This window comes from Polypterus senegalus, chromosome 1, assembly GCF_016835505.1.
Source record: "Polypterus senegalus isolate Bchr_013 chromosome 1, ASM1683550v1, whole genome shotgun sequence".
Taxonomy (NCBI): domain Eukaryota; kingdom Metazoa; phylum Chordata; class Cladistia; order Polypteriformes; family Polypteridae; genus Polypterus; species Polypterus senegalus.
Window position 1 is genome coordinate 17419610 of NC_053154.1, and position 15326 is coordinate 17434935.

General features: G+C 43.2%; 3 non-coding genes across 3 annotated transcripts; all 3 read left to right on the forward strand.

Annotated features, from left to right (window-relative positions):
- Positions 1-1429: 1429 nt before the first annotated feature.
- On the forward strand, positions 1430-1502 carry trnav-aac. The gene has a single exon. It is a non-coding gene; the product is annotated as a tRNA-Val (tRNA).
- A 6636-nt stretch (positions 1503-8138) lies between these two features.
- Positions 8139-8211, forward strand: trnav-cac. Its single transcript has one exon. It is a non-coding gene; the product is annotated as a tRNA-Val (tRNA).
- Positions 8212-8692: 481 nt separating this feature from the next.
- Positions 8693-8765, forward strand: trnav-aac. The gene has a single exon. It is a non-coding gene; the product is annotated as a tRNA-Val (tRNA).
- The last annotated feature ends 6561 nt before the right edge of the window (positions 8766-15326 follow it).

The window sequence follows — 15326 nt, forward strand, 5'->3', positions numbered from 1 at the left end:
CAACTGAGCATGGTGTAAATGCCACAGCCTACCTGAGTATTGTTGCTGACCATGTCCATCCCTTTATGATCGCAGTATACCCATCTTCCAGCAAGATAACGTGGCATGTCACAAAGCTCAGATCATCTCAAGGCCCCCACAAAACTCAATAGGACAGCCATATGGAACTGCAACTCCCATGCTGCCCTGCGGGAGTGTATCCCAAAGCCCACCATAAGAGATGCCACCACCCAGTGCATGGATGGAAGGGCCTGTGCATGGCAGACTGTCTCACCACTGTCTCACATTTCTGGCCTCCTAACTAGGAAGGGGACTGCTAATCATCCCAGGAGAGGATGCCTCTCGATCCAGGCTGCCCATCAACTCTGCTGGCCTCCCATCTGGGTAAGGGATTCCCATCCATTGTTGCTGGAATGCCAGTCCCAGGGCACCAGCTGCCATAATGCCCCTCCATGCCTTTCTCCTGTATGAGAAGGGGAATGTCACACGTCCCATCCTGATCATTCATTATACTGGCCTTCCGGCCAGGTAAGGGAAAGGGGTCCATCAAGGCTGGGATGCTGGTCCATCTATCACAATTGGTAATTAACTTCTAAAGCTTTAAAACAAAACTCAAGAGTCCAAAGACGGGCAGGTGGGCAGACGATGCTAAATTATCCCTTGATGGCTATGTGTGCTCACCCTGCAATAGCCCTGGGACTGTCCCTGCCAGAAAATGCCAACATGTTACTTTTTCTAAATACAGATCTGAGACTTGAATAAACGTAAAACTAATATGACACGATCTTTCTTGGCAAAACAAAAGGACAGAAAATGTCAATGTAGGAAAATTGTTTTTTGTAAATGTGTTTTAAGGGGATTCAGTTTACATACTTTTGTAAAATCATTGCCGGCTTTACACATATTAAACAAATGTCTAGCTCTTTAGGAAGATACAAAAGTTTATTTTATCTTCATATGTGTCTATTCTATTAATAGTTATTTTTAATAAATTTGTTGGGGTGACCTCGATCTTGTGTTGTGATATTAGTTCATTTAAATACAGACTGACTGACCTGGCTATTCTAAAACATTATTATCGTTTGAAATTAAAAATTCCCATGCTCATTAAAAACACCCACTATTGGTATCAGAAACAGTAACACATAAGATAGTTGTAATCGTGAATACCACCAGACTCACTCGTCCCTCTTTCACAGCGGCTTCAATATGACCGCGTCCTGTGTGAAGAGTTGACGCGTGACGCCCCACGCAGGCGATTGGTTGCTTACGGACGATCGTCAGGAAACGGGCACTGCTGGTTGGCTATTGCATAGTTCATCTTGCGGCTGATTGGCTCCCTTGATATAACTAACTACTTAAAATGTCTTTCTGCGAATGAGCGCCTTGCTACAATTGGGCAAACACCAGCATACAGTATTTCGTGGGAGTTTCCATAGTGTAGTGGTTATCACGTTCGCCTAACACGCGAAAGGTCCCCGGTTCGAGACCGGGTGGAAACAGTTTTGCCTTTACGAGGCGCACATCGTTGTTAACAGCTGCACCAAACAACCGAGTAACTTTAGTCTCCGTCCAGCGGCTACTCCTGTTTTGTTCTTCTCGCTCCGATCGTCAATTTTAAGCAGCTCCGTTGCAAAACGGGACGAAATCGATTGAGACGCAGCGAGTCCCTTCTGGCTTACACACGTCTTTGAGGTTCCCCACCCCGGTTCGGTTCGGTCCGGCCCGGATTCTCCAATACAATCCTGCCGTGAGTTGCTGCGAACAGAACAAGAGTCGCACGTCTCACACGGACACGCCACATAGGAAAAAAGTCTCCGACGCATGCTCAAAACGTCGCTAGAGGTCGCTAGAGCCGTTATTTCTTTATTTGCATACAGTATCCTCAATGAAAGGGACCAACTAAAAATATTTTGCTTGAGTTTCAGTAAATCATATTGCATACAAATATATTTATATGAAATGTACTACAAATAGAATAAAAAGAACTATACTGTACAAAGCAAAAAAAAAGAAAAAGAAAACCCCAATTTTAAAGTTACTAATGTATATGACGATGCATTATTTCAATTAAAAACAGAGGGAAAGCCCACCAAAAGCTTTGATGGTCTGCACCTGACCCTGTCACTCTGACACCGGTGTGTCGTTTTGTGTATTTCTGGTACTGGGCTCTTTTAGGGGACAAATTCGCTATTTTTAAATTTTTAAGGACCTGACAACCCTGATCTCAACACACCTTTTGTAACTTAGTGGATAACTAATGTTCTGTACTGTTTAAAATGGGGAAAAAATAAATTCTTGCTTAGAGGATCTGTCAATTTTTCGGAAACATGGCCGGACATAATTAAAGAAAAAAGAAAACATTTTAAAAATAGCCATTCATATTGGGAATAAACAGGGGTCTCCAACAGGTCGCTCGCAAGCTAAAGGTAGATGTGATGCCGCAGCAGCAAACAAGCCCCTAAGAGAGTCCAGCTGCAGGCATGGGCATTGTAGGGGAAAAAAGGGTAATGATTACCTAGGACCCACTAGGTGGAGTGGCTCTCGAAGCATGGAATTAAAAGTTTGTTTTAGAGAGGAAGGGGCCCACAGAGACTGGTTATGTGTAGAGCCCAGAGTACTGTGCTACACCCCTGGAGGAGTGACAATCTGCAGCCTCAGACCGATTCGGCGACCTGAGATATGCTGAGGGCCATAAGGTGACGCCCCTACCAGCAGCACCTCCTTGACTCCGCCCACTTCCCCAAGAGCCACTCCCCATGTTTCATGTGTACTGACGCCTATATGGGAATGCTCCTCATATTCGTTGAATCAGTTCCTTTCTGTTCCTGCTCTCAAACCTGAGGATTCGGTAGTTTAGGGGCCTCTGTATTCAGCATTTGTTAAACTTATAAACTATCAAGGTCTCTGAGTTCTGCATCCGAAGCAAAACCAAAGAATGGATGTTTGGGAACCCCTCTTAATTCTTTGGATTTTTATTTCAGCAGTGACATTAAGTTTATCGGATTAACAGAAAATATGCATCATAACAAAATTAGACAGGTGCAGAAATGTGGGCACCCCAACAGAGATATGACATCAATACTTAGTTGAGCCTCCTTTTGCTAATCTAACAGCCTCTAGACGCTGTCCTCCTATAGCCTCTGATGAGTGTCTGGATTCTGCATGGAGGTATTTCTGACCATTCTTCATTCTCCAGTTCAGTTAAATTTGATGGCTGCTGAGATCCCATAGATTTTCGATGATATTGAAGTCAGGTGACTGTGACGGCCATTCCAGAACATTGTACTTCTCCCTCTCATTGAATGCCTTTGTAGATTTCAAACTGTGTTTTGGGTCATTGTCTTGTTGGAATAATCAACCCCTGCGTAACTTCAACTTTGTGACTGATGCTTGAACATTATCCTGAAGAATTTGTTGATATTGGGTTGAATTCATCCGACCCTCGACTTTAACAAGGGCCCCAGTCCCTGAACTAGCCACACAGCCCCACAGCATGATGGAACCTCCACCAAATTTGACAGGAGGTAGCAGGTGTTTTTCTTGAAATGCGGTGTTCTTCTTCCGCCATGCAAAGCGCTTTTTGTTCTGACCAAATAACTCAATTTGTGTCTCATCAGTCCAAAGCACTTTGTTCCAACATAAGTCTGGCTTGTCTAAATGAGCATTGGCATACAACAAGCGACTCTGTTTGTGGTGTGAGTGCAGAAAGGGCTTCTTTCTCATCACCCTGCCATACTGATGTTCTTTGTGCAAACTGCACTGAATTGTAGAACGATGTACAGATACACCATCTGCAGCGAGATGTTCTTGCAGGTCTTTGGAGGTGATCTGTGGGTTGTCTGTAACCATTCTCACAATCCTGAGCATATGCCGCTCCTGTATTTTTCTTGGCCTGCCAGACCTGAGGTTGGTTTAACAGCAACTGTGCCTGTGGCCTTCCATTTCCTGATTACATTCCTTACAGTTGACACTGACAGTCTAAACCTCTGAGATCCTTGTAGCCTTCCCCTAAACCAGGAGACTCAACAATCTTTGTTTTCAGATCTTTTGAGAGTTGCTTTGAGGATCCCATGCTGTCTGTCACTCTTCAGAGGAGAGTCAAAGGAAGGAAGCACAACTTGCAATTGACCACCTTAAATACCTTTGACCACTCATGATTGGACACCTGTCTATGAAGTTCAAGGCTTAATGAGCTCATCCAACCAATTTGGTGTTGTAAATAATCAGCATTGAGCAGTGACAGGCATTCAAATCAGCACAATGACAAGGGGACCCACATTTGTGCACAGCCAGTTTTTCACATTTGATTTAATTTCATACAACTAAATACTGCTTCACTAAAAATCTTTGTTCAGAAAACACCGCAGTGCTCAGATGTTCCTAGGAAATGAAAGACATACCACTGGTATCTTTTTTGTTGAAAGTAAATTATTATGCAGGCTGAGAGGGGTTCCAAACCAAACGTATTCATATGATATATATATATATATATATATATATATATATATATATATATATATATATATATATATATATATATCTTCGTGGGTTGGCACCCTGCCCAGGATTGGTTCCTGCCTTGTGTCCTGTGTTGGCTGGGATTGGCTCCAGCAGACCCCCGTGACCCTGTGTTCGGATTCAGCGGGTTGGAAAATGGATGGATATATATATACATGTATACAGTATATATATGTAATTGGAGATCCACAAAGGGGGAGAATGAATGACGTTTCATAAAGTAGTTTTTATTCCTGAGCTTTCAGCTTCTGCCAGGAGCCGTCATCAGAGGATAATGATTAGACATACAAAAATCAAAGGCAATAAATAGCAAAATAAGGTGGGGGTGGGGAGATGGGTAGGTGAGTGTGTGTGAGGAGGGGGGGCTTGGGGGTAATGAGGTGGGGTTAGGAAGGTGTTGGTTGTAAAGTTTTATTTATGATGAGGATGATCTTCTTCTTAAGTTTGAATATGCTGGGATCATGTCCAAATGTCTGTTAATGGTGTTTTCGTTTGATAGTCATGATTCAGTCAGCTCTCTGGCACTTTTAGTCCTGGCCTTAAATCTTACTTGTACATTGTAGATTTTACTTTTTTTTCTCCAGCCTTTGGAGTTTTTTTTTGTTTTTTCTGTCCACCCTGGCCATCGGACCTTACTCTTATTCTATGTTAATTAATGTTGACTTATTTTATTTTTTATTGTGTCTTCTATTTTTCTATTCGTTTTGTAAAGCACTTTGAGATACATTTTTTTGTATGAATATGTGCTATATAAATAAATGTTGATTTATTGTCCCAGTTAAATGTATGTCCGGTTGCATTTGTGTGCATATAAATCAGTGATCGTGAGTCCTTCCTTCCAATGGAGCTTTGATGCTCCTGTATACGTGCTACGATTCTTTCTGACGTTTGTCCTATGACAAACTGCTGCCGCGCTGCGTGATCTGCATGTTGCACTGCGCGTCGATCATTTAAAAGCCTGTACAGCAGCTGTCCTTTTGTCTCACTTTCTGGTCTCGTGGGACGTTAAAGTGTCTCCGAGAAATTGTTTGTAAGTAGGGCGTGACGTGCAAGTAGTCTCGCGGGACTTCAAAGTGTCTCTCCGAGATGATCACGTCTCGATCCAAGATTTTTTTATATAATATATATATTGTGATGCCCCAAGAGCCCTAACCCAACACAGACAGGCAGGACACAAGTTTCTCCACACAGCACACTTTTATTTACAGGGGGGAAGGCATTTTCTTCACTCACCAGAAGCGCACCATGTCCACAGCACGAAAGCACCAGTACACAGTCCTTCTCCTCTCTTTATCATCCTCCTTCTCCTCCCGACTCTGGCTCCTTGAATGGAGTGAGGCGGCTCCTTTTATTCTACTCCTGGGAGTGTTCCAGGTGGCACATTAATCGGACCTGAAATCACTGGCAAGTGTGGTGACAACCCAGTGTAGGGCTCTGCAGCTCCTCCTGGTGGCCCCCATGGAACCCAATAGGGCTGTGCCAAACTCCAACTCCCAGCATACCCTGTGGGAAGCCACAGCCACCCAAAAGGGCCACCATCTAGTGTCCTGGGGAAGATAATGTCCTGCCGATGCTCTCTCCCTAGGTCTTTCCATATATATATATATATATTTTTTTTTCCATAAGTCAACATAATTTTTTTTTGTGTGAAAAAATTAAATGAATCAATTTTCTAGGTAAAGCAACACATCACATTAAAAATTTCTGTTGAATTCAGTTAGCATATTATTTAATTGTCCATTTATACAAGAGATATAAACAAACATTGTCATGTCTCTCTTATCAAGATCTAGGCCTTTAATGACCTCTTGGGCACGGCCATCAGCTGTGTGTCTGTCTGCGGAGAGAGTGTCGACCTTGTTGAGAGGTTTACTTACCTTGGCAGTGACATTCATGTCTCTGGTGACTCTTCCTATAAAGTCAGTAAACGGATTGGGAGAACACGGGGGGTCATGAGGTCGCTGGAAAGGGGTGTGTGGCGCTCTTGAGATCTATGCAAAAGGACGAAGGTCCAAGTCTTTAGAGTCCTGGTGCTTCCTGTCTTGCTATATGGACGCTATACAGTGACCTGAGATGAAGACTGCACTCCTTCAGTACTGTGTCTCTTCAGAGAGTCCTTGGGTACCACTGGTTTGACTTTGTGTTGGTCATGGAGCCCCTAATGAGGCACATGACCTGCATTGTGAGGGAGCGTCAGTTACGACACTACAGCCATGTGGCACGATTCCCCGAGGGTGATCCAGCTCACAGGACCCTCATTGTTGAGGACTCGAGTGGCTGGACCAGGTCAAGGGGATGCCCACGTAAGACCTGGCTGCGGCAGATAGAAGGTTATTTCCGGAGTGTGGTATTGGACCGCTTGTCTACCTGGGGGGTTGCCAACCGGGATCCCGAGCTGTTTCATTGTGTGGTGGGTGCGGCAACACGCTGTTCCAGTGCAATTTCCCCAACTTGACTTAACTTGTGTTTCTCACATGAACACAAAGTGGTTGCGGGCCTCATAGTGCCGGATGTGGTCAGATCTGTCTCAGGCCTAAAACTGTCTCTAAACAAACGGGCCCGATTTCCTCTTGTGTCCAACAGGCTGGGCAAACGCCGCTTGTTAATTATTACCAATGCAGAGTTTCAGCCATCCTGAATTTGACTCATTTTCTTTACTTTTTCAAATATAACTTTGATATTTGGACATCTTCAACCAACGCCAAACGAGAACTTTTGCTTAAATGTCTCGGTTCTGTGCAGTACGTAAGAACGGACCATGTGTATTTAACACATTTTTGTTATTGACTTGACGCAGAATGAGCAGATTTGGTATAAATGAGAAAGAGGTCAGTCGCTCGCTTTTGGACTACATGTTGTTAGCTTAAACGTTTCATGCTTGAAACAAAGAAAAGGCACCTCTCCGTCGCAGCAACGGTCTTGTCTCGTGCAAGCACAGGTCATTTGTAATTCAGAAAAGAAAAGTCGCTTGTGTCATTTTAAAATGTCACTAGACTTTTTTTTTAATAAAGTCCCTAGATTTTTCGCAAACTTGACCGCACTCCTCCCCAAACAGTCCCGTTTGTCGGTAAAAGAAAAGGCAATCGACAGACAGTTTTGTGCACGACGTCCTTGGAAACGAATTGGTGTCTCAGAAATGATTGACGTGTAAGTGTCGCAGGGGATTGGTTCTCCGTACAGTAAACGCCCCCTCGTATAGTGCGAAGGCGAGAGCAGAGCACAAAATAGCAGGATTCGCACTGGAGGACAGAAAGCCGTCTAAGATGAGTACCTCCTCTTAAAAAAAGAAAAGAAAACAGCATCAAGCAGTAAGAAATCAGCGGGAATAAACTGCAAGAGCGTGGAGTGAGAAAGCGTCAAAAATGTGCTTCACAGCGAAGAACGAGGAGACAAAAGTGTGAGTGCGTGGCAGTGGTGTAGCGTCAGCTCTCTGTGTGAGGTACCCGCACTAAGGCGTAATTTTAGTGCACTGTAGTAATTTACAGTGAATAACGTCGCATTTCCGTCAGGCGTCACCCTTCAATTCATGGAATAAGTAACTAAACTGGGGAAAACGCATTAGATATCACTGTATTGTGTATCTGTAGCTGGATACGTGAGCATAATGCTGTATGTCAGTTTCCATAGTGTAGTGGTTATCACGTTCGCCTCACACGCGAAAGGTCCCCGGTTCGAAACCGGGTGGAAACAACTTTATTTTCAAATACTCCGCATCACTGGAAAAGCACATTCGTGATGGGGTACGAGATGAGGAGAACCTTAAAAGTTCATCTCCTCGCATGGTTTTTTCGCTTCTTTCGGCACTAATGCGTATTTAGGAGAAAACGGCGCGACAACAGAGAACTGAGTCGCCTTTTAGTTCACCTTTAAACTGTAACAGAAAAGATTAACGACGAGTAACATGGGCAGGACAGCGGGTTTCTGCGGGACACGGACACCCTACCCACGCCTTTAACAGCGACTTTGAAGTTTGAAATGACCGCGTCGCGTTTAGGTCCAAGTTACGGAGCAGAAGCCTGTCGTCAGCGATTGGTTGCTTTTGAAGGACCGCCCAGTAAGAAACACTACGGATTAGCCATTGGTGTAACTGACAACTCAGTGTCTTCTTAAAGCAACATGGCTTAGTATTTCATTTCGAACAGTCGCCGATCAGTCAAATTATTCAGCGGGAGTTTCCATAGTGTAGTGGTTATCACGTTCGCCTAACACGCGAAAGGTCCCCAGTTCGAAACCGGGTGGAAACAGCAATACGTTTTTTTTTAAAAAGATGACGCCATAGTTAAAAGCTACAAGTAGGTCCAATTTTATTTTTCACATACAATTACACACCGTGCAACATATTAGTGAAATACTTAATGGTAAAATGCTAAATTGTGCATTAGAAAGAAAACTATATAGGCTGTACAGCCAAAACGGTGTGCCTTTAAGCGACTTGCATTTTCAGCAGGGAACTAACCTTTGTCCAGACTATAAAAAAAAAGCCCGCAAACAATAAATTCAGTAGCAGAAGTGGTGAGCATTATATTAATATTGTTTTATATCTACAATATTACACGTGGACAAAATTGTTGGTACCCTTCAGTCAATGAAAGAAAAACTCAAAATGGTCACAGAAATAACTTTAATCTGACAAAAGTAATAATAAATAAAAATTCTATGAAATTTAACTAATAAAAGTCAAACATTGCTTTTCAACCATGCTTCAACAGAATTATTTAAAAAAATAAACTCATGAAACAGGCCTGGACAAAAATGATGGTACCCCTAGAAAAGACTGAAAATAATGTGACCAAAGGGACATGTTGATCCAAGGTGTGTCCACTAATTAGCATCACAGGTGTCTACAATCTTGTAATCAGTCAGTGGACCTATATATAGGGCTCCAGGTAGTCACTGTGTTTGGTGACATGGTGTGTACCACACTCAACATGGACCAGAGGAAGCGAAGGAAAGAGTTGTCTCAGGAGATTAGAAAGAAAATTATAGACAAGCATGTCAAAGGTAAAGGCTATAAGACCATCTCGAAGCAGCTTGATGTTCCTGTGACTACAGTTGCACATATTATTCAGAAATGTAAGATCCATGGGACTGTAGCCAACCTCTCTGGACGTTGCCGCAGGAGGAAAATTGATGACAAATCAAAGAGACGGATAATACGAATGGTAACAAAAGAGCCCAGAAAAACTTCTAAAGAGATCCAAGGTGAACTTCAAGCTCAAGGAACATCAGTGTCAGATCGCACCATCCGTCGTTGTTTGAGCCAAAGTGGACTTCATGGGAGACGACCAAGGAGGACACCATTGTTGAAAACAAATCATAAAAAAGCCAGACTGGAATTTGCCAAACTACATGTGGACAAGCCACAAAGATTCTGGGAGAATGTCCTATGGACAGATGAGACAAAAATTGAACTTTTTGCCAAGGCACATCAGCTCTATGTTCACAGACGGAAAATGAAGCATATCAAGAAAAGAACACTGTCCCTTCTGTGAAACATGGAGGAGGCTCTGTTATGTTCTGGGGCTGCTTTGCTGCATCTGGCACAGGGTGTCTTGAATCTGTGCAGGGTACAATGAAATCTCAAGACTATCAAGGGATTCTAGAGAGAAATGTGCTGGCCAGTGTCAGAAAGCTTGGTCTCAGTCGCAGGTCATGGGTCTTGCAACAGGACAATGACCCAAAACACACAGCTAAAAACACCCAAGAATGGCTAAGAGGAAAACATTGGACTATTCTAAAGTGGCCTTCTATGAGCCCTGACCTCAATCCTATTGAGCATCTTTGGAAAGAGCTGAAACATGCCGTCTGGAAAAGGCACCCTTCAAACCTGAGACAACTGGAGCAGTTTGCTCATGAGGAGTGGGCCAAAATACCTGCTGAGAAGTGCAGAAGTCTCATTGACAGTTACAGGAATCGTTTGATTGCCTCAAAAGGTTGTGCAACAAAATATTAAGTTAGGGGTACCGTCATTTTTGTCCAGGCCTGTTTCATGAGTTTATTTTTTTAAATAATTCTGTTGAAGCATGGTTGAAAATCAATGTCTGACTTTCATTGGTTAAATTTCATAGAATTTTTATTTATTATTACTTTTGTCAGATTAAAGTTATTTCTGTGACCATTGTGAGTTTTTCTTTCATTGACTGAAGGGTACCAACAATTTTGTCCACGTGTGTATATACAGTATGTTACTTAAGATAAGCATACCCACACATGACAATTAATGAGAATTAACAGTAGGGCCTCATGTAGCTCCAGACGCTGTCCTCATTTAGGCTGTGGATGGACTGTGGCCAGATGCTCCCCCTCAGTGGGGTCTTCGCACAGCACTAACCTTTCTTTAACCGCAGCATAGACAAGAGGCCACTGCTGGGATGGCTGATATTCTGCAATCATTTTCTTTTGCCCTGGTTCAACTTTTTTTTTGCAAGATTGTCTCATTAACTCATAGATGTACATTTTCTCCTTCCTAATTTCAGAATTAGAACAATCTGGACGAGAACAGGCCATTCAGTCCAACAAAGCTCGCCTGTCCTCTCCGCTTAATTCTTCTAAAAAAACATCAAGTCGAGTTTTGAAAGTCGCTAAAGTCCTCCTGCCTAGCACACCAATTGGTCGCTTATTCCATGGGGCTATGAAGAAAAACTTCCTAATGTTTGCGTGAAATTTACCCTTCACAAGTTTCCAACTGTGTCCCCGTGTTCTTGATGGACTCATTTTAAAGTCACCGTCTCGATCCACTGGACTAATTCCCTTCATAATTTTAAACACTTCATTCAGGTCTCCTCTTAATCTCCTTTTACTTAAACTGTAAAGGCTCAGCTCTTTTAATCTTTCCTCATAACTCATCCCCTGTAGTCCTGAATCAGCCTTTTTGCTTCTTCTCTGGACCTTCTCTTGTGCCGTTATGTCCTTTTTGTAGCCTGGAGACCAAAACAGCACCCAGTACTCCAGATGAGGCCTCACCAGTGCGTTATAAAGGTTGAGCAGAACCTCCTGTGACTTGTACTCCACACATCAAGGCGCTATATAACCTGACATTCTGTTAGCTTTCTTAATGGCTTCTGAACACTGGCTGACAGTCGATAGCTTAGAGTCCACTACGACTCCTAAATCCTTCTCATAAGGTGGACTCTCAATTTTCAGACCCCCCATTGTGTATTCAAGCCTCACATTTTTGCTTTCTACATGTAATTCTTTACATTTACTGACATTAAATTTCATCTGCCCAAGCCTGTATGCTGTTCAAATCCCTCTGTGATGATTTAACGCAGGGGTCCTCAGTCTTTAATCTTAAACTGCCTGTTAGAACTGTAGCTTGGGTGCTAATTATTTCCTGCTTCCTACTCAGCTGATCACATTACCGACTTTTGATCAATTAACGAGGCCAGGGGTCCTCAATCCCAGTCCTGGAGAGCCGCAGTGGCTGCAGGTTTTTGTTCTGACCTGGTTGCTTAATTAGAAAGCAATTCTTGCCAATAAAGCACTAACAAGCTATGAAATTAAATTAACTCTGCTATGTCAGGTCATTCTCATATCCTAGATTTTCTTTCCCTTTCTATCATGCAAATGATTTGAAGGCTAAAATGGACGAGTAATTCTCAGTCCTTCACTTTTTTCTCTTCATTTTTCTTCCAAGTATTTAATTAAACCCAATAGTGCAGATAAATACACACAGGTGTAAATGTAAATATTAAATAATATATAAATAACAATATTAAATGTAAATAATTGTCATTATTTTTTCTCCAGCCGTCTGGAGTTTTTTTGTTTTTTCTGTCCCCCCTGGCCATTGAACCTTACTCTTATTCGATGTTAATTAATGTTGATTTCTTTTCTTTTCTTTATTTTTCTATTCTTTATTATGTAAAGCACTTTGAGCTACTTATGTGCTATATAAATAAATGTTGTTGTTGTTGTAAATAAGCTAAATGGAGAAATGCTGCTCTCTCTTGTCATTTGCATGTTATTGATAATAAAATAGCTGTTTAAGACAAAATGAAGCAATAAGGGCTCAAACTCACTAAAGTGAAGCAGAAGTGTTACTTTAGCAATAAGTGCTTTTTATTAAGCAACTGGGTTGGAGCAAAAACCTGCAGCCACTGCGGCCCTCCAGGACCGCGATTGAGGACCCCTGATTTAATGGATTCCAGGTTATCTGCCAGTCCACCTATCTTGGTATCCTCTACCAGCTTCACCAGTTTGTTCTTTCTATTCCTGTCCAATTATTGCCTAACTAGAAAGATTACAATATGCAAGCCTTTGATACAACTCAGGCCCCTTCTTCTTGCATGTTGTAATCTTTCTAGTTGTCATTTTGCTTGACTTCTCGCTACATCCATAATGGCACAAAACGGTACAACACCCTAGTACTACTGTTCCTGTCCAAATCATTTCTATTTATTAAAAAACAGCAGCAGCCCCAGCACTGACCCCTGTGGTCACCACTGCCACACTGAGTGGTCACTTGGTGTAGATGCGCTGGAAGTGCCCACCCAGTGATGCGTTCAGCTGACCCCACCACTGTCCGGGGAAGCCTTGAAGTTTCCACTCCAGGCAGTAAGTCTTTCAGTCAGGACACTTTGAATGGTGGATGTGTAGAAGTTCATTAAAATCTGACAGGGCAGTCTAAAACCCCTCAGGCGTCTGTTTATACTCTTACCGGTCAAGAGTTTTAGAACTCTTTAAAATTAAATTGCAACAAAACTGAACTCCTGCAAATTGGCACTAAAATGCAACTTAATAAAATGAGCTCCTTCTCAGTCCATCTTGGCGGTGATCTCATCAGAGCGGCCTCTACTGTAAAGAATACAATACAATACATTACAGTTTATATTTGTATAGCCCAAAATCACACAGGAAGTGCCGCAATGGGCTTTAACAGGCCCTGCCTTTTGACAGCCCCCAGCCTTGACTCTCTGAGAAGACAAAAAACTCCCAATAAAAACCTTGTACGGAAAAATGGAAGAAACCTCGGGAAAGGCAGTTCAAAGAGAGACCCCTTACCAGGTAAGTTGGGCGTGCAGTGGGTGTCAAAAGTAGGGGGTCAATACAATACAATATAATACAATATACAGAACAGAACAATTCCTTAAGACAGCATAATAATAAAAATTTTAGAAGTACGGTTTAACAGTAGATGATATGACATAATTAGGTTTGGATATTTTTAGAGTCCTGGAGACCTCATCCATCTAGCTGCCTCCCCATTTGGCCATGCCACGGCTGAAACGCTGTTCTGATGAAAGGACCCCTCTTTCCCATGATTCCTGTGATCCTCCATCAGGGATGACTTTACCATAGGCAGGCAAACAACTTGGCAGGTGGGCCGTGGCACCAATGGCCACATTTCAGAATCTCGGTATCATTTTTGATTCCTCCCTTTCTTATTCCGTCCACATAAATCACATTTAAGAAACTTTCTTACCTTCACCTCCGTCACATATCCCGTCTTCGCTCCTTCCTCTCCTTTTGTAACGCTGAGAAACTTGTCCCTGCTTTTATCACATCCCGTATCGATTATTGTAATTCCCTACTGGCAGGTTGTGGTGTTATGGGTCCACAGCTCGCTGAGCAAAGGCCATTTTTAAAATAAATGATCACCGCGCTCGCGGCTTCGTGAGGGGGCGTAGTAGTCGTAGCAAGCCGCGGGGCGATCTGCGGGTGGGCGTTTCTCACCGAGTGCACAGGTGAGGGGCTGCCCGCATTCGTAGATTGTTCCCGTGGCTAATGTGCTGCAGCTGCTGTGGCCCCTCGCGATATAAAAGAAGCGCGAGTCGGTTGTAAGAGGAGGAAAAAAGATCAGAGAAAAGAAAAAAAAAAGAGAGAATCGAAATGAAAAAAGAACGAGAGAGAAAAGGTCGATGAAAATGAAAAATGAAACAAAAAGGACGGAGGTTACAGGGAGCGAGGAAGCAAGTCAGTGAGAGAGAGACAAGGAACGTGTGGGCGAGCGAATGAGCGCTCGTGGGCAGCTGCGAGGAAGCTGGGTGTTAGGCCGACACCCGGGCGTTGGAGTTGGAAGTTGATCCCGCTGAGCGAGCAGGTAGCGGGAGTGACCAAGGAAAGGCGACTGGCCGCAGAAGGCCGGAAAGGCAGCGGGAGTCGCGAGGCTTGGTCGGGGAGTATCCAACGTGAGCATCCTGGCCGTTGGATTGGACCAAGTCTCGAGGCTGGGATGAGTGCCAGACCGAAGCCAGGGATCGGGAGGTCTCCAGTCTCGTGTGCGAGTGAAGGGAAAAGGGCAGCTGCAGAGAGCATCTTGCCTGCTGCTAAGCCCAAGCAGGAGAAGCAGGTGAGACGCCAGCATAGAAGAAGCACCGAGCTTGTTGTTTTTAAAGACTGCTTCCGCATGGAACGTTTTAACCTCGTTTTAAAGGATTGTTTTTACCTCCACGTTTGTTTTAACAAATTATTTATTTAATGACTTTTTGGAATCGCTGCACTATTTATTGAACACTTAGTTTTTGATTGTCTTTTAATAAAAGCACTTTGCACTTTTCAAACCGTCCCCTTGCTATGTTGTCGCCTTCACTGTCTAGCTCAACTCGGTGACATTATCAACGGGGTTGGGTTCAAGGGCTTCCGAACAGTGATGGGAGCGTGGAGCCGAACCTACATCGTCACACAGGTGGCCCTTCTAATCTTATATCACAGCTCCAGCTTATTCAAAACTCGGCTGCAAGAGTACACAAACCAGCAGCAGCGAGCACATAACAAAGATCCTGCTTCATCTTCACTGGCTCCCTGTGTCTTACAGAATTGAATTTAAAATCCTACTAATAACCTACAAAGCCTTAAATAACCAA